The sequence below is a fragment of the Notamacropus eugenii genome, chromosome 2 (assembly GCF_028372415.1).
Source record: "Notamacropus eugenii isolate mMacEug1 chromosome 2, mMacEug1.pri_v2, whole genome shotgun sequence".
NCBI classification, from domain to species: domain Eukaryota; kingdom Metazoa; phylum Chordata; class Mammalia; order Diprotodontia; family Macropodidae; genus Notamacropus; species Notamacropus eugenii.
The window spans coordinates 208,811,009-208,831,409 of NC_092873.1; the positions used below are offsets into that span (position 1 = coordinate 208,811,009).

The following is a 20,401-nucleotide window of genomic DNA, read 5'->3' on the forward strand; positions in this document are numbered from 1 at the left end:
AAGAAGTAATATGACTTGCCCACAATCATACAGCTATGAAGTATCTGAGGTGGAGTTCAAACCATGATCTGCTGATATCCCAGTCTAGACTTTATTGTTTTCCCTATACTATCTCTCATAAGGGAGGAAGCTCTTCCATTAAACATATCAGTAATATGTTTTTAAGCAATGAAAGTGAAGCTTCCAGCCTATGAACGTTTCAAGTAGCTCATACACATTAGCAAGTTTTCTTCCTTTCATTTTTCAAAGTCTTGTGCTGTAGTCTGTGGCATGGCTACAGACCAGAAACATTCCTGTGTCAAACGCCAGCTTGGCACACACGGACTCCAGCTGTCATCCTGTCTATAGGGGAAAGGCAGGCGCTGCCGGCTCTCAGTGTAGCCTGGGTTGTGTACCAGCCTCGTATCCTTCCACCCTTGTCTAACAGAGACCAGGCTCAGATGAAAAACCAATCCCCAGTTCTGCAGAAATCAACTCCAAATCCTGGATAAGAGAGATGATGGGTGCATAGGTTTGACACTCACCATTCTGTCATTCTCTCCCACAATCATTGCCATTCCCAGAAGAATGAAAATGCTTAACCAGAACACTGTGTTGCACTTGCAACATGTACATATGTTAAACATAAGTGAAGAAAAATTTACATAAACATAGTATTCCTAGGTATGTGCAATATTGAAGCATTTTACTTAGCAGACTATAAAATAATGAAAGGCAGCATGCAATCAGAAGTTTAAGATTTGAGCTCTGTGACTTCAGACAAGTTAGCTCCCTCCCAAGCTGTGTGACTTCAGAAAAGTCTATTCATTTCCCTGGGTCTTATTTTGTTCATCCCTTGGTGATCTCTTCTATTTCTATGGTTTTAAATATCATCTCTTTGCTGTTAACTTCTAAAACTTTAGCCCTGACCTCTCTCCCAATTCTATTTTCCCATTTCCAATGGACTGTTATACAGTGTCCCAAAAGTCTTAGTGTCTAAAACTTCACTAAGACCTTCGGGATAACTTATCTCAATTTTGGCATAGCTTTATATTTATGTCATATCATTTATATAATTATAATAAATGGAATTTATATAACATGTTATAACAAATTTTCTCACAAAAATTATTTTGATTAGATAGTACAAATATTATCATAACTCCATTTATAGAGGAGACACCTGCGGCTCAGTGAGGTTTAGTGGTTTCCCCATAGTCACACTGCTAGTAAATCAATTACATAACTGCTTCTCTTTGTAATCTTTATTTCTGTTCATGATGCCACCATCCTACTGGTCCAAACTCTCAAAGGTAGTTTTGGTCTTCTTTCATCTCTTTTATCCACTCGGGTTGCCAGTTACTATTTTCCATCCTGCCTCTCCAGTCTCTCTCACACTGGTAATTTTTCCCCACTATTATCAGCAACCTGTTAAGATTCTTAGTAATTCTTGGACTACTGTAACAACTGTCTGACTGACCTTTAATTTTAATCCCTCTCCAATTTAAAAATCTTTCTCAAGCCATTTTGATGTATGACCTCTCATATATTTAAAATATCTTAATTTACATTGTGATTATGGATGAGAATGTCTTCATTGAAATTTCCCAGAGATAAACTTAATTCCCACACTTGCTTTGAAGAAATCACCTGCACATGTATAAGGACTGGGAGCTATAGCTATAAGGTAGTTCACCTGAAAGAAATTTTAGGAGTTTCAGTGGGTTCAACATGTTTGAAGTTGATATGGCAGCCAAAAGTGTCAATGCTATTTATCGTAAGCCATGTTAATGGAACTATGTATCTCCACGAAGATCTTACTCTGCTCATCATAATGAAGACATAATACTGGGCTGTTGAAGGCATATTAGTAGAACACAGGTTGTACCAAGCTTGGAAGGTTTTCAGCAGGTATAGATGCCATGAAGAATTTTATGTCCACTATGTGGGTCAGTCTTGCTTAGCTAAGCAAAGGCAAAGTCATTAAAAGTTAAATTAAAAAGTGGACTAAAGGCAAGGATTTATTTTCCATTTCTTGCTCTCTCTCCCTTTGTCCCCATCTCTCTCTGTCTCTCTATCTGTCTGTCTCTCTGTCTCTCTCCTTCTCTGTCTCTCTCTCACATTCTCTCTTCCTCTCTCTATCAATTCTCCCTTTCCCTTTCTCTCCTCCCATTTCTTTTGCTCCCTCTCACATCATCAACTTATGAAGACAGGTATAGGGTAATTTTGAACTGCATCGTTCAGTGGAGGGTGTGTCTATGCTGATGAAATTACAGATCCCTGAAGGACTGAAATGTCTTAAGCAAAGGTGATGAGAGCTTCACTGTAGAATACCTTGACTACACCTAAAGTATTGTGTTTCATTCTGAACACTGCTTTCTAGAAGGGACATTGACAAGTTGGGAAATTTCCAAAGTAGAGCGGCCAGAATGATAGGGGGATTTGAATCCATGTCAGTTAAAGGTTCTGGAGAAAACTTAAAAACAGCTGTCATCTTGAAAGAGAGATTAGATTTACCCTGCTTGGTTGTAAAGGAAAAACAGAATCAGTAAAAATTGCAAGGAAACCATGTTCTACTTACCTGAAGGAAAAAAATTCCTGAAAATTAAAGTTATAACAACTGAAATTGACTGTCTTAGGGATAATGAATTTCCTGTCACTTGAGATCTTTAAAGGAGTGAATGACTATGTGTATGAAATGGTATTCATATTCAAGAAAGCATTGGACTTAGGGCTTCTGAGGTCTGTTCCAAAAAGTTTCTATTGTTCTAATGATCCTTATCCTTTCTAGTATAATTATAAGTTGCTTGAGTGTAGGGACTTAAAAATTTTTTTAATCCATTTATCCTCACTGCTTAGCATAATTAAAAAAATTTTAATGAAATGGTTAGACTTGGCAATTTCTAATATCTTGTAAGAATTATCTTTGAATTTCAGGGCAATAAATTATCCTTTAATGGTTATTCTTATAAAGAAATTGTCTGTTAATAGGGGCCACAAAATAGTTTATAGCAATGAATAAATCTCTAGGGAAAGCAAAAAAAAAAATCAACATTATAAACTGAGCATATTATATTGTTTGGTCTAGAAGAATGGTGTCAAACTCAAATAGAAAGCAATCTCTGCAGCTTTGCATTGATTTGGAAGACCATAAATTAACATCTATTTTATATTATATTTTCATTTATTGTGATGAACATTTTTTAATTCCATTTTAATCTGGTTTAGCAGCACTTGGGAGTTTTGCCCCTTGAGTTTGACAGCTCTGGGTGAGATAATCTCTAAGAGCCCTTCTGGGTCTTACAGTTTATGGTTCTATGGCTTTAGATACATTATTCAGAAATCCACATAGATGAAAAATTTTGAAATACAACAGAAGTCTGTGTACTAAGGATAGAAACTGGTGCTGTGATTTTACTTGGATACTCCAAGATGACCTAACTCTCTCTACTAATATAGCTCAGTACTTTCTTTGGAAATTGTAGTCTCACACTAATGCATTGTTGGCAGAGTTGTAAATTGATTCAACCGTTATGTAGAGCAATTTGAAATTATGCCCAAAGACATATAAAATTATGTATATCCTTTAATCTAACAATACTACTACTAGGTCTATATCCAAAAGGGATTAAAAAAAGAAAAGGACCTATATGTGTAAAAATATTTATAGAAACTCTTTTCTAGTGGAAAAGAATTAGAAATTGAGGGGCTGCCCATCATTTGGGAATGGCTGAACAAGTTGTGGCATGTGAATGTGATGGAATACTATTGTGCTATGAGAAATGATGCTCTCAGAAAAACATGGAAAGACTTACATGAACTGACTCATAGTGAAATGTATAGAACCAGGAGAACACTGTACACAGGAACAACAATACTGAAGGAGATCACCTGTGAATGACTTAGCTATTCTCAGCAATACAATGATCCAAGACAACTCTGAAGGACTTATGATGAAAAATGCTGTCCATCCCCAGAGAAAGAACTGAAGGAGTCTGAATACAGATTGAAGTATACTTTTTTTTTTACTTTCCTTATTTTTCTTAGGTTTTTATTTTGGTTTGTGTTTTTTTTTACAACATGGCTATTATGGAAATGTTTTATATGACTACAGATGTATAACCTATATCAAATTGCTTGCCTTCTCAATGAGGGAGGTGGGAAGGAAGGGAAAGAATTTGGGACTCAGTTTTAAAAACAAATGCTGAAAATTTCTTTCACATGTAACAGGGGAAATACTAAATAAAAAGGTTTTTTTTAAATTAAAGCTTAAAAAAGAAAACAAAAAAAATAAAATTATAGTCTCTGAGAATTGCGGTAGTACTGAGAATTTAACTGCATTGACCAGAATCACAAAAGTAGTATGTATCAGAGGTGAGATTTGAAGATAAATCTTTCTGCCTGCAAGACCAGGTCTTTAACCACCTTACCACATTGCCTATCCCACAACTAGTTAGTGCATGGATTCAAATATGGATTCACATTTTTAAAAGAAAAGATTATATAAAGTAAAAGTCCATTATTACATAGTTAATCTGCAAACAGGTGTTTATCCTTTCCCCCAACCCTGTAGTTGGAAAAGAATTCTAAATTATACATAGCCAAAAGTCCTAATTCAGAAACTTTCTAGGTGACTGTGCTGCCATGAGATCTGACAGGCAGTTTAGACTACTCTAGTCCCTTAAATTCCCACCATTTGAATCCTTTTTTGTATTTTGAATAATCTTTGCTATTAACCTATTAGTTCAGATTGGTTTATCAGCCTGGCACCCTAACACAGAGAGCATCATCCTCACCATCACCATCAGAACCAAACATTTTCTGAATTGCCTACCTATCATAGGGTACTTTGTTAAACACTGAATTTCAAAGGAATTATATACATTTAATTAGCAAAAGAAGACCTGGAAACATGCAAAATATAACCTGCTTCTTCAAGAGGACAGACATCTGTAAACTACTATAGTGGGGAATCCTGGGCAAGGAGCCTGGATTCCTTAGGTAGGATATCTGCAAGGATTTTGTTTAACTCTCCTTAACAGGTGAAAGCAAATGTGTGTGTGTGTGTGTGTATGTGTACATACACACACAACTATATATATATATACATGTATACATATATATGTATCTGGAGAAATGGTGGGACTATATATATATATATATATATATATATATATATATATATATATATATATATATATATATATAGTCCCACCATTTCTCCAGATATTCCCTATGGTGATCTGCTATCTCACTTTCATTTTCTCCTTGTTATCTTCATACAGGCCAGGCTGTATGTTCTTTGAATGGATATTTGTCTCTTCAATGAGACTCTAAACTCGTAAAATAAATTAACTATTTTTGTTTCTGCTTCACTGCCACCATTACTGCTATAATTAGTGTTAGCACATAGCTATGGTTCTTGATAAATACTCTTTAAATTTAATTGAATTAAACATTTTTTATTAAAGTCAAAGTTATGTATTTGAATTCTGGGTAGATTTTAGATCATAGAATCATAGGAACATTAATCCTAGTGGGGCCTTAAAGATACTCTATTACAACCCTTTCATTTTACAGATAAAGAAAATAGGATTTGTAGAGTTGAAGGGTTTTGTCTAAGATACCATAGGTCTCCCTCCACACAAACATTGAGAAGGAATTTTCATTCTAGTCACAATTCCCAAAAATATCCTTATCAGTTATCTGAAGAAATTCCCCTTTTGTGGATTTCTAAAATGGTAGGGACTACTTGAAGGTACTAAACATTGTTAAGATTTGGAGTTGTGAAGCTCATGTCCACTTGAAGAATCTAATATTCATGTCCTAATGGCTCTTTAAAAACTCCTTCCAGAACCTTTGCTGTCTATTTGTAGGAGCATACATAGAGAACTAAATTCACCCTAAAAGCTATGAGAATTTTTCTCAGATTGTGATCTATATTTAGAAGCTGATGGCATATATTTAGAAATGGTTACCTTCCTATTTATTTTTAATAGCAGTTCGAATAATGCCAAGGATCATGAACTCTAAGTTCTGCAGCTTTAAAAAAATCACCAAAAGAGCAAATAAAATCTAATCTGAGGAAGACACTAGCAGGGAAGCATTCTTTCTAAGGATTAGCTAGATGGGGCAATGGATAGAGCATTGCATCTTGAGCTAGGAAGACAAATTCAACTCTGACCTCTGACACTTACTATCTCTGTGACCCTGGGCAGGTCATTTAAATTCTGCTTTCCCTCAGTTTCCTCATCTGCACCTACCTCCCAAGGTTGTCATCAAGATAAAATGAGATATTTGGAAAACGCATAGCACAGTGTCTGGCATATAGTAGATGTTATACAAAAGCAGTAGTGATATAAGAGGAGGAGGAGGGGAAGGAGAAGGAGGAAGAGGAAGAAGAGAATGAGGACTAAAGCTATCCTTAGCCAAGGAAGATCTGAGCTATTGATTACTCCTGCCTAAGCCCTGGGCAATGACCATGGAGGCAGGTGATTCTGCCAGCAACGGTTAAAAGAGAGGAGATTTTTAAAAGTAAAAAACAACTGGACACAAAGCATATGCCCATCAATTGTGTGATAGCTAAACAAGTCGTGGCACATGAATGTAAAAAAATCACTGTTTTTATTAAACTAAGATTATGATGTCAAAGAACAAAGAAACATGGGAGGACCTATGAACTGATACAAAATGAAGAAAGCAGAACCAGGGAAAGAATATATACAATGATAACAATTCAAACTGGAAGAACAAGAATAAAACGATAGAAGCTGAATGCTATCAAATTATAATGACCAAGCTCATCCCCAAAGAAGCATTACATAGGAGAAGGTTCATCATCCACTTATTTGCAGAGGTGGGAGACTATGTGCACACAACACTACATGCAATAATTGGCTTCTTAGATGTATTGGATAGTTTTGTAGAATGGCTTTCTTTTTCTTTTTTAATTTTTTGTCATAAGTGTTCAAGGAGGAGTAATGAGAAATCCATTGGAAAATGCAGGTGATAGGACAACAAGGGAAATTAATAACATTTACTTTAAAAATAAGTGCACTAAAGCTCTTATACGCAACAGTGCTATCCTGCATCTTCCTCTTTTCACTCCCCACCATCCACCGTAATTACCAAAGTCAATATGTTATCACTTCCCCTCTTACTTCCATGTATCCCCCCCAAAGATGCCTTTTTGAGACTTTTTTCCCATTCTAAGATGCCCCCTGATGTTTGCTTGAAGCTATTTTTACTTTTGTAAATATTGTATGTAAGGTAGGGATGGAGAGGAAAGCCAATATAATTTGCTCTGGCCCCTTACCAGGCTCAGCCATCACCTCACACTCCAACTAGGGATATCCTGCTTACTTTAAACATAACACAGGCTCCTGCAATACCATACATTTGTTTTTTACAACTTTAACTTAGTGATTTCTCAGAATGGAAGCTCACATAAATTTGTTTCATTGAACAACACCACCACCTCACTTTTATTTTTCACTTCCTTATTATTTGGGGAATTTTATTTTTGGCTGAGATGTCATCATCCTCTTTCTTTTCCTTTTCCTATGTCTCTTCCTTTTCCTCTTCTTTCCCTTGTAGTTTTCAGCATCTTCCCATTGTGTGCAGAGCACAATACTAAGAGTTGGTAATTAGTTTAAATTTTATACTGTATGAATCCCATGATTCAACAGATCTCACTCACTCTGGAACACCAATTAGCTACCCCAGGTACTATATAATTTGTGGGTCAGAATCCTGTCCAAATCAAAGCTTAGGAGCCCCCAGTTATATGTTTACTTTTACTAGCCAACTTGAAAACAAATTTATTTCACAACAAAAACATTTAGCTAAATATTGGTCTCATTCTTACACAAATATACACACTGAGTAAAACTTGCATAGAAATTATGCCTGAGGAATACAGTTGTAGATAAACATATGTGGTCAGGGCACCTCCATGGAAGTTGCCTCTCCTAAACAGGGACCACTAAAGCTCTTTCACAAGACATTGTAGTCATAACTCACTGCAGATTATTGCTATGGCTAAAACCTCTTCCTTGCAAAAGAAAGGCTTTCAGATTGATATTGTGCTCCAGCTACAGTTTTCCATTAAGGTTCTGTCCTCAAAGGTACCTACTGTTCTATTAGAGCTCTTGTGATTTGGAGTTCTCCTCAGTCCTCCCATCCAATAGATATGAAGGCTTTCTTCTCCAGCAAAGATCCACTAGAAGTTAACAAAGGCTCAACTAACATCAGATCTTTTGATTTACTCTTTGAATTCTTGTTAGTGCTCCAGGGTCATTCTAATTTGAACATTCTACAAATATATGATTTTATGAAAACGTCACATTTGGGAAACAGCACAGTATCTAAGGGGTTCATTATGATCTCATCCCTAGTCTCTCACCTACCTTTCAAGCCTTCAGAAGTGGTTTTTTTTTTAAATTTTTTTAATCTGTCAGCATTCTAATCCTGGCCTTAATTTGTTATACCTGCCTGCCTCACCTTCTCATCTACAACATGGGTCACTGATAGTCAGGGATCAAATACACAAAGGACTCAGGTTTAAACCTAGTAAATCTGAGTAGTTTGAGGGTTACCTAACTCAGAGGGGCCAGGATCTCCTTGTTCATTTTTCTTTCCTAGATCGGCTGTGCAAAAGAAGGGCAGAACATTTTCCCCACGAAGGTCCATCTTCATATGAAACAGTATTTTTAGTTTCCAATGGAAAGAGAATACACAATAATGGGTCACACTAATGGGCTTGGCCATCCTGGGTTCTGGCAAACCTTTCTCATGAGGCTGGTGGCCAGACTTTCCATTTGCTTTCCGTCTTCCTCTCTAGAGGAACGTGACTTTCTTTTTCAGATGTTCTCCGGTTCTGTCAACGTCAGAGAACAGCAGGCTAATATATAGCCATCTTCTATTTTTCCCTGATATTCACAGTATTCTTTTGTCGTTAGTCTATCATTATTATTATCGCTGTTTCTTTTTTTAGGATGAGATCTTCTTGGTACTTTTTGAGACACTTGGCCTTTTGACCTGCATATGTTTTTCACATTCACCACATGGTGTAAAACCCAGTGTTCAGAGAGCAGGCACTTTTTGACTATGTTGACTTAAACAGATCCAATAAATCTGGGGAGTCTAGGGGGGGAGTTCATGTTTTTTCTAAGGACACCCCCATCTATCACGCTAATATTCTTTTGTATCTGTGACCACATCAATGTGGGCATTCCTTGCAGTGATGCAGATTGCAACTCATCCTGTGTGACTTTTTATCACATCCTCCCATAAATACACCACAGGGGGCCCACATAAAGTACTTGGGGAAGCATTGTCTTGGCAGTGAATGGAGACTAATGGCGCAAGTGGGTTATCCTTCATTTTTGTTAAGTGACAAGCCTGTACTTTTTTTAGCATACATTTCTCTGGTGACATCTTTTATACCACTTTTTCTGAGTAATTCCTCATGTGTAATGTGTTATAGCCTGTTCACGCCCACTCTGTACTTCTCCATTGCCCTTTGCGTGATCCGTAATTTCAATCCTTTGGTGATTTGGGGAGTGCATGACTCATAGTCCTGCAGCATCCCCAAAAGAATATAACATTGAAATAAAATTCAGAATTCATTTGATTCAGTAAAACTTTAAAACTCAGTATCACTGAATAATACAGCTTGTGTTCATCTGTCTCATACTCCTGATGCTGAAGACCGACAAACTAGAGAACATAACATTTGGAAAATGCCTTTTTCTATTTTTTGTATGATGAAGGGATACCTTTATTACTATCCCAGTTACAATGTAGTCCAAGTACCCTCTGGTACTTGGAGTATAGAAGAATTGGTTCTTACCTATATCTTTCTGGAGGAATACAGTAAGGGTGGCAGTGTGCTGTAGAGACCTTCAGAACACTGGACTTGGGGTCAAGACCTGTGTTCTTATGTCACTTCTGTCCTTCATGGACTTTGTGACCTAAGAGAGGTCATTTAGCCTTTTGGAGCCTTGGTTACCTCACCTATAAAATAAGTGGATTGTAGTATATCAATCAATAACTATTTATTAAATACACTCTATTTTCTAGTTACCATGTCTAAGCCCCAAGGATACAAAAACAGAATAGTTCTTGCCCTCAAGGGTCTTATATTCTATAAAGACAGTGTGTGTATATGTAAACACACACAGACACCAAAAAATGGGGATGGGGGCAATAGGATCTGGAGGAATCAGGAGCATCTTCATGTAGAAGTTGGTACTTGAATCGAGTTTTGAACGAAACAAGGGATTGATTCTATGGGGCAGAAGAGAGGACAGAATGCATTCCAGACATGGTCAAAGATGATCTTCAAGGTCCTTATCAGCTCTGTGATGGATGATCTTTTTATAGAATCTTAGAAGACAGAAGAGACCTTAGAGGTCATTTTTTCTAACCTCCTATCTAATACTGGAAACCTTTTATAACAAACCTGATCTTCTGATTTCCAATGGAACACACACAGTTATGGAAAACTCACTGACTCACAGCTCAGTCCATTTTCAGAAAGCTCCGTACTTCCTAACTTTGAACTGAAGTCTATCTACCTGTAATTCCTGCCTATTTGTCCTAATTCTACCATCTTCAGCTAGACAGAATAAAGCTAATACATCTTCCACACAACAATCCTTCACATATTTGAAGCTAGTAATTATGAACTCTTCTCTTGTCTAGGCTGGGGCAGGTAAGTGGTACAGTGGTATGATAGGCCTAAAGTCAGAAAAACTCATCTTCCTGAGTTCAAATCCAGTCTCACACACTTACTAGCTGTGTGACTCTGGGCAAGTCACTTAACTCAGCTTGCCTTATCTGTAAAAGGAGCTGGAGAAGGAAATGGCAAACCGCTCCAGTATCTTTGCCTAGAAAACCCCAAATGGAGTCATGGAGAGTTGGGCACAACTCAAATAACTGAACAACACCAATAAATCTCTAGGTTAGTTTCTTCTACCATTCAATTTTCATTTAACATTATAAACAACAAGTATCATCAAACACAAACATACAATATAAAACAAAAAAGAAAATTTGTAAAAAGATTGTATTTGAAACTCTTCTTTATCAGTTCCTCATATGACATAATCTCTCCCTATTATACAGTTATTCTTCTAGGGCTTATAAAAAATACATAAATTTCATCTATAATTTTTTCCCATTAAATGTCTACCATGTATTCTGCTCTCAAGGGACTCACAGTCTAATGGGGGAGATGATATACAAACAACTTCATGCAAACAAGATGTAGATGAAGTAAACTGGAGACAATCCCTGAAGAAAGGTCCAACGTTAGGGGAAGGGAATAAATATATAGTGCCTTCTATGTGCTAGGCACTGTGCCATCTCATTTAATGCTCCAATAATCCTGTGAGCTAGCTGCAATTATTATCCCCATTTTATAGATGAAGCAACTGAGGTAGACAGAAGTTAAGTGGCTTGCCCAGATTAGACAAATAGTAATTGTTGGAGGCCAAATTTGAACTCAGGATTTTCTGATTTAAGGACTGGTGTTTTTATTCACTTTATGACCTAGCATTAAAAGGGATCAGGAAAGGCTTTTTGTAAGAGATGGAATTTTAGGTGAGACTTGAAGAAACCTAAGGAAGCCAGAAAATGGAGATAAGGAAGGAGAGAATTCCAGGCAACAGGACAATTGGTGAAAATTCACTGAGTCAGTAGTTGGAATGTCTTGTGTGAGATATAGCAAGAAGGCCAGTGTCACTGGATTACTAGTACATGGAGAAGGGGAGTAAGGCTCAAGAAGACTGGAGAGGGAGGAAGGGACCTGGTTGTGAAAGTCTATGTGGTCTCATATGACAATTTTTAGACCATCTACAAATGTTAATTTAAATATGAATTTTCTTAATGTGATGTCTCTATCAAAATACCAAAAAGATGATAATTTGGAGGGTATAAACCACATATTTGTGTAACATATTCTTGCTACAAATTAAACAAAAAGGTATTAATAAGTTGCAGTTCAGTGGAAGGATGGCCCCCAGATTTTCCCCTGAGAAGTGAAATGAGGGGTTGAAGTTGTTTTTCATAAGCCTAAAACATCAAGAAACAGTTCATGGGACACTTGGTGTTTTTACCTATCAGTACTTGTGATAAGAGTAAACAAATAGAGTAATATAAAAATAAGTACAGCTTTTATGCCAAAACCTTTGGTGATCCTGAGGAAGTAGAAAAAAATTTATGAAGAACTTCATAAAATCCTCCAAACATCAACTTTGATACTCTGTGCTTTCAATACAAATATGGACACAAATGATTATGGGAGACCTTATGTTGGAGAGCATAGTTCAGGATTATAAAATTAAAGAGGTCAAAGGATTATATATTCCTCAAAAGACTTATATTTGTATGTCATAAATTCTTTCTTCAAGAAAGACTCAGAAAGTAGACCTATTAAGTACAATTTGTAAAAGAAATGTAAATTGATTGATTCTCAACAAACAGTAAACAACTGAGTACCAAAAGGCAGTTTTCTATTACAGATTCCATCTTCAACCACAAAATTTACTGAGTCATGCAGAGTGAGTGGAACGTAGTGAGTAATGGATAGAGCAAGTAGTTTGGAGAGTGAATAGTATGTAAAGAGCAAAATATTTATTGTTTGTCCATTTAGAAAAAAATATATATACTTAACAAAGTAAAAAGCAATATTAAAGAGCGTATGTCAATAAAACGTCTCAAATGAAAGCATACAAGATTCCATGTTGGATGAACCCCAAGGATGACTTTTCAACAGTCTTTTGAGGTTCATCATCAAAAGAAGCATAAAACAGACATGCTCACTAAAGATGCTCCCGAGATTTATTGATAATGTTCTGTACAAACTCTAAATAGAAGAGGAATTCTCTATAGATGATGAGTTTCCTCATTTGTGCCTCCCTGAAGATAGCATTGTATGGATGTACCAAGCCCTAGAACTCTGTAGAGTTTCCTTATTACTAAAGATCCGTGATTACTAAAGAGATTGCTGGCTCAGCAAATCTACACAGGAAAAACTAAATGTAGATGGACAGAGCATATTGAGAAATTAGGTTACATAGTTAAATGGCAGTCCAGTGTGTTAGTTCCTACTCAGATGGACAGTTAGTGCAGATAGATGAATTAGAATTAGATAAGAGGAGGAAGAGGTCAAGGTAGTTCACATCTGCAAAAATGCCCAATTCTTTGATTGATCCCACGCTACTCCCAATCCCATCTTGTTAACAGGTGTTTTTGGTGATGTCATATACACATATATGTATATATACATACACATATATACACATACATACACACCTCAATCTGTACACGACTCAGCATTAGCATTCTTTCTACTCTTCTAGAGACATACCCAATATTTTTTCCATACTTTTGCCCCTGAAAGTGCCGTAACAAGTGGTATAGTCATCAAACATTTGTTAAGTGCCTACTACATTGTACTTAGGCATTGAGCCAAGCACTAGAAATACACAGAAAGGCAAAAGACAATACCTGTTCTCAAGGAGTTCACAGTATGATGGGGGAGACACCATGCAAATACCTACGTACACACAAGCTATATAGGTTTACAAGTATAAATATAAAAAAGCTCAGACTGCCTAAATGATGGAGAGTCTTCTGGATCCAGTCATATCTAATGCATGCTTTTATTTCTCTATGCATCAATGGACTAGTAACACATTGAAGAGCAAAGGGGCAGAAATGGCTCAAATGTATATGGCATAGTAGTTTTAGTAGGTTAACAACTGAAACCCAGTGTCAAAAGTGTGTTGGGTCAGCACAGAATAGCTCTGGGTGCAATGCTCTCTAGAATCGTCTGTGGGAACTCATACTAGGTCTATGGTCCTATGATCGATCTTTATCATCCATAATGAATCATTAGGGATAGAATAGGATAAAGGGTAACAATTAGTACTTCTAGGTTCAGACCTCTAATTTCTTCATTAAAGTCCTGAGTAAGCTTTCTCTGATCTTTAGTTTTTCTAACTGCAAAACTCAGATAATATTTGTTACCTACCTTCCCAAGAATTAAATGAAAACAAAAATGAAGAAAAAAAATTCACCCTTTGGAGTAAATGGCACTTGATAAATATATTATTTTGGACTTGCTTCTTTTCTTTTGGGAGGAAACAGGAGGCAGGAATAATGGAAAATGGAGTGGAGGGTGGTATGAGTAGAGTAAGCTTAGGAATGAACTCAGCTTTCACCTCCGTAGTAGCCAGGACCACCCAACCCTTAAAGTGGAAAGACTTAGGAGAGGTTAGGAGTGGAAAGAGCAGAATGAGAAGCCATGGTACTGGGGCAATATTGCTCTAGTACTCCTTGACTGCCTAAACACACAGTCCATAAGCATTTTGATACATATGGAGAGTAGGTTAATTCTGGTTTCCCAACATCTGGTGGCACAATTGTTGTGATGGCCAGATCATACTCTGGAGCAGCAGAAATGGAAAGGGGAGGATTGAGCCCAATACATAATTTGATTACTGTGGAACTTCTGTTTTCTTCCCAAGTTTTGATCAGGAGCCAACTTGATATTATTTTAAAATATGAAAAATAATCCAGGACTGAGGGATGAGTTTTTGTATTCCATAAGCATGCCTGGAACACATCTTTACAACCAAATTATAAAACCCAGAACCTTGGGGCACAGAATAATGAATGATAGTGTGACTAGAGAGGTGCTGGCAGTACCACTAGAATAATAAAATTGCAAATGTTCATTCACTTGGCTTAAGTGAATCAAATAGCAAAGCATCGGGGAGACATATTTGTCAGCTGCTCCTGATTAAATGGGGAAATCCTGCATTTGGGGTATGAATTTCCCTTCTGTTTCATGTTGATGCATCCCTCTCCTTCTATTGCTGTATATCAACTAACTTTTTAAATGTTGAATGATAAAGGACAACCCTTTTAGTTTAAAGAATTGACTTCCATATATGCAAACTGTCTGGCTTGGACATTGACTCCCATATTGGAAAGGGTATATGCATTATAGGAGTCTTTGGTATATTGAGTAGGATGTCACAGGAAAATCCATAAATCACCTTCATATCCATAGTGAGGAGACCAAATCAGCTAGCTCTATGTGTGATAAGCAAAGTCAGTAACCACAGTAACATGTTATTCCCCTTTTCAGAGGAGAGGGAAAAAAATCCTCTACTTGTTAATAACTCCTTACAAAGAGCTCCTGCTATTGTTCCATGACTATTGCTTCAGACTATTTCTGTACTGACAAAACATTCTCCAGTAACTTGTGGTCCAGCTGGTCTGACTTGGCTCCGTTATCCCACTTAACGTCTGATGTAATGATTTCTATATAATGTTTACTATAGGCCCATAGTAATTCAAGCTTTTGTATTCTCTACTGATTCTTCCAGATTTTACTAGGGTTGGTAAAGGACAGAAATCAGAATTTTTGGCTCGGAAAAGCTCAGATTTCTGCCATTTGAACCACAATTAAATTTCCCTCAGTAATAGCTGTCTTAAGTCTCTTCCTATAGAGACATATGGATAAGCCAGGAATGGAACTGGCTTTAAAAAACATTAATCTTAGGCAAAATTCTCTGTGGCCTTGCAAAGGACCACAAAGCCTTTCCAGACTGATTTCATGTTACTTTTCCTCATATGTACCACCAAATCCCTGCTAAACAGACCTATGTGCTCTTCCCTGTACATGGTATTCCTACCTTTATGTCTCTGCCAGGAAGTTCTCCTTGCCTGGAATGCTCTCCTTCCTTACCTCTTTTCCTTGGAATATCAAGCTTCCTTCATGGTTGAGACCATATTCTATCTCAGTTCTGATCACTTCAGTTATCATTCACACTTCCCACAAATGATTTTATATATATATATATATATATATATATATATATATATATATATATATATATATATACATATATATATATATATATATATATATATATATATACGTATATGTATCTGTAGCCATCCTTTAGTACAATGTAGGCTTCTTACAGGCATTGTTTTATTTTTGTCTCCATACACCTCTAGCACTGCATTATATTTCCTTGTGCATAGTAGATGCCTCATAAGCGCCTGTTGAATTGAACTGAATTGAATTGATATCTCCCCAAATAAATTTTTTGTACTATGACAACTAGAATTTTCTGGTATTAAATATATGTGCATATATCAAAAGTGATGTTAAAACATATCTCTTGTGATTTCTTCCGTATTGTGCCCTATCTTGTCTATCTCGATGAACCATAAATAAAATCATAGATTTTTTTGAGCTACAAGGGCCTTTAAAGGTCTTTTAGCCCAATGAGACTCATTGAACAGAGAAGGAAATATAATCCCAGGGAGGTTAAATTGTTAATCCCCTCCCACGCCCTCCCTCCCCACCAGCTTTCCAGTCTTCTTACATCTACTTTCTCACCCCAACTCTTCAATCCAGTTAACACTGGAGTCTTTGTTGTTTCATGAACAAGACACTCTATCTCTCAGTTCTTGGCATTTTTTCTGGCTATCCTCCATGCCTGCAATGCTCTCCTTCCTCGTCTCCACCTACTGGTTTCCCTGGCTTCCTTTAAGTCCCAACTGAAATCCCATTTTCTAAAGGAAGTCTTTCCCAACCCTCCTTCATTCTAGTGCCTTCTCTCTTTTAATTATTTCCTGTTTATCCTATCTGGAGCTTATTTATACACAATTAATAGCTTATTGTCCCCCCCATTAGATTGTGAACTCCTTGAGGACAAGAGTTGTCTTTTGCCTTTTTTTTTTATATTCCCATTCTTAGCACAGTGCTTGACCTACAGAAGATGTTTATTGACTCTGGCCGATTGGCATTAAGTAGCAGAGCTAGGATCTGAATCCCACTTTCTCTGACTTCAAATCCAGAGCTCTTTCCACTGTGGCACTTAAAACAAATATCCAAGTATATAAGTATAACCAATTACAGCTGCGCAGAGTGTGCGTGTGTATGAGGGGGGTGACCGGCATGACTGGAGTGACCACATTTCCTGCTGAGGGTGAGGTCTGTCCAAACTACATGTCTTACCCACATTTACAGATGCCACCCCCTCCCAAAAACAGTCATCTCCACCCACTCTTTCCACACCCCAGATTACTTGGCTAGAACAAGACACACATTTCTCTGTAGCAGTCACACTCAGAATTCTTTCACAGGCAAAAATTCCCCATGAATACTCAGCAGAAAGGGAGAGTGACACAATAAATTTCTTTCTTATCTGCTGTATGATTTTCAGTCAATCTCTTGTTTGATTATTTTGGCCCTGGAAATACAAGGCAGGGCTTATAATTTTTGACTGTTTGGTTAGCTACTTGCTTTTATCTCCCTTTATGAACCACAATATTTTACCATGAGGGTGGAAGCTGTATACAAATGAAGCAATTTGTAAAGCAGAAGCAAGTACTGTGATTTGGTTGTGTTATAAGTAGCAAAAAACAACACAGAAACATTATTCTACTTCAGGAATTCTCAGTCTTAAAACTGCCCATTGAACGGTGTGGTGGAAACTAAAGGGAAGTTAGTTTTTGAAAGGTGGGGCTTTCTGAGGCAAATTTATGAGAGGATGGCTCAGCTGTTGGCTCATAGCAGTTCGAGGATAAAACGACTGAGACCTCCTCAGAGCTCTAAGTGGATGCTGTTGCCTAAAATGTCAGATGGAAGAACCAAGTGCAGCAACCAGTGCCAGTGGTCTATGTCACTGCTCAGAACTGAGCACCCGAGAATGGCTGACACCAGGAAGGTTTAGAATATGACATAACACCTCCTTTTACATCTTGAATTTCCACTTTGCCCCAAACCCTAGTTTCAGCATATCTAAAATGAAGGTATAAGGTCTTGTGATTCAAATATGCAATATTAAAATCTAGAATGTTTGAATTAGAAAAATATTCCTGCAAAATTTGTGTAGGTGCTTGTTATCATATAACTAAATGTCCAAATTGGTTCATCAGACTAGAGTGTGTTTGAGGAGAAGTGTTTTCTTCATCCATCTCTCTAAATTTTTTCTTGATTTGTCTTGACTCCTCTAAGTTTCCTTTCTTTCTTCCTCCCTCCTTTCCTTTTCTTTTTTTCTCTTTAGCTTCTGTTTTCTTTCTTTTCTTTGCTTTCCTTTCTTCTCTCTATCCTTTCTTACTTCTTAAAGGGTAAAGGTCAGTTGAGTAGGTCAACCAAATTATCCCAATCCACTTAAAATAATTGACAAGTTGCTTCGTCTTGACACCTTTTTAAATTTTATTTTAAAAATGTAATCTTATTTATATAAATCCTCCAGCATGACCTCTTTGCTTGGAAGAAATCTAAGTAAATAATATTCTTGTCAAATGCATTTGTGCAGATCAATAACAATCCTTTATGAGAAACAATATTTCCACATTTGTGATTGAAAGGACCCTTTTTTTTTTGGTCCCAAAATTTAGTCTCTTCTTTGGCTTGTTTCTCTCAAGAATCTATCCAGGCTGTAACTAATGATTATCTTTACTTCATTATCTCTAGTTTCATGCATCTTCAAAACATTCATCTTTTTCATCGTAAAAGGATGATTGTCCCTTCTCTTTGTATTCATTTTCTACCTGGGTCAAGTGATCCCACTTCTAGTCTAACCACTTTTTTTTTTTTTGTATAATATAAGAATGGAATCAGTCTTGATTTTTCTTAAACTATCTTCTGTAGACTTGGCCTTCAAGAATTATTGACAGCTATGGAGGAGTCCATTTTTTACTTTAGAATATTTACAAGAAACTCAAATGACCTCTCTGGGAATTGTCCCTGGACATTCTCAGTGGTAACTAGCTGAACACCAGTGAAAGTGACATACATAGAGTTTCACAAGTTTATCTTGTTGATCTCATCCATAATTATTGATTTTTCACTGGGTATAGAACTGTAATGAGGGTAACCACAGCTGCCAGATTCTCATTTTCAATAGTGTCCATTTTCCTTTCCTTCGGCTATTTCTTGTGCTTAAAGTTTGCCTCTAACTTGGATTTTTTCTGCCATCAGAGCATCATAGACCTTTTTCCTTTTAACCTTTTCCTTCTCTTCATCTAGGACTTCTCCAGGAATGACAACATAGTTTGTAGACACCACCAGGGGTAACAGGAACTTTGGCACCAACCCAGACCACACAGGGGAGAAGGCCAGGGACACCACAAGGAGTCGGATCAGAGCTGCTCTTGAAGCTTCAGCCACTACTGAAGGATGGATCAGACTGATAGGAGTTGTCCTCAATGCTGCCTGTGCACACATCAAAATAGAATGAGCTGCCTTCTATGGAGCACGTAGTAAGTACTTAATAAATGTGCGTTGACTGACTGATTTTTTTCAAACCAGAAGAATACTGAAACTTCTTGCCTCAGCTCCCATGTTGTTTATTTAGCAGACCCAGTGGTAGGGGACCTGCTCTAGATACAACTCTCATTTCTCCCCATCTTCTAAATCTCTTCCTTATGCCTTACCGTCCCTTGTGAGACTCCCACAGTCTTTTCAAACTAGTGATGCTGTAGAGCCTTCTTTCTAATTGGCAGTCTGTGCCAGTGTAAGTAAGGTAAGATATCTGGACACTAAAGGCTTATGCATAGCCTTGTGGGAATTTACACCTGTGACCCAGACTTTGCAAAGCCCCAAGCAGTGGGAAATGTCCTCTATGCAAGAATTAAGTGACTTTTTAAAGCTTCAGTCCTTCATGATCCTTGGACACTTTAGAGCCCAGAACTATCCTTACTTTATGGGTCTGACCATTGTAAAGTAAATGCCATATTCAAGCATGTACATTTAAAGATCAAAAATGTCATTTTAAACAATAGCTACTTTACTGACCTTCTTTAACCCTTTATCTGCTCTAATCCTTAGACCTTTTTTTTCTGACAAACATACAAAGTCCAGTTGTAGAGCTGAAAGGAGAGAGAGGGAAGGAGGGGCAACCTCATGTAGTGAGTTCATCACCGCTATTGGAATTATGTGATTTTTCCACCTGGTTCCACTATTTGGTGTGGAATTTATAATGGTAAGGACAGAACCAGCATGGACAGGGCTTGGAGATCAGACAGACATAAAGGAGGAAGAAGGCTGGAAGGGTACTTATCACCCAAAAGTGATTGATCCTGATTTCTTCCTTTTATTCAAATCTAGCCTGTCTCAATTCTGAACTGTATTTATTGGAGTTTTACAAAATGGGATTCTTGTCCATGTGTTTTTTTATATCTTCCAAGAGAGTCTCTGGTTCCTTTTCACATTTCATAGAAGTCAGTACAATACTCCAGATACCTGCCCGTTGCTCCTCACTCTCAGTACATGCCTAATTTACTTTCTGTTTTGGTCATGCAGGTACACAATGAGGTCTTTTACATTATTTCTGTCTGCTTTCATGCATTATCCACCTTTCAACTACAGTGTAGCGTATAG

At 37.1% G+C, this 20,401-nt stretch overlaps 1 pseudogene; it reads right to left on the reverse strand.

Annotated features, from left to right (window-relative positions):
* Window positions 1-236: 236 nt before the first annotated feature.
* LOC140522916 (calcyclin-binding protein pseudogene) lies at window positions 237-19,246 on the reverse strand (annotated as a pseudogene).
* Window positions 19,247-20,401: the final 1,155 nt, after the last annotated feature.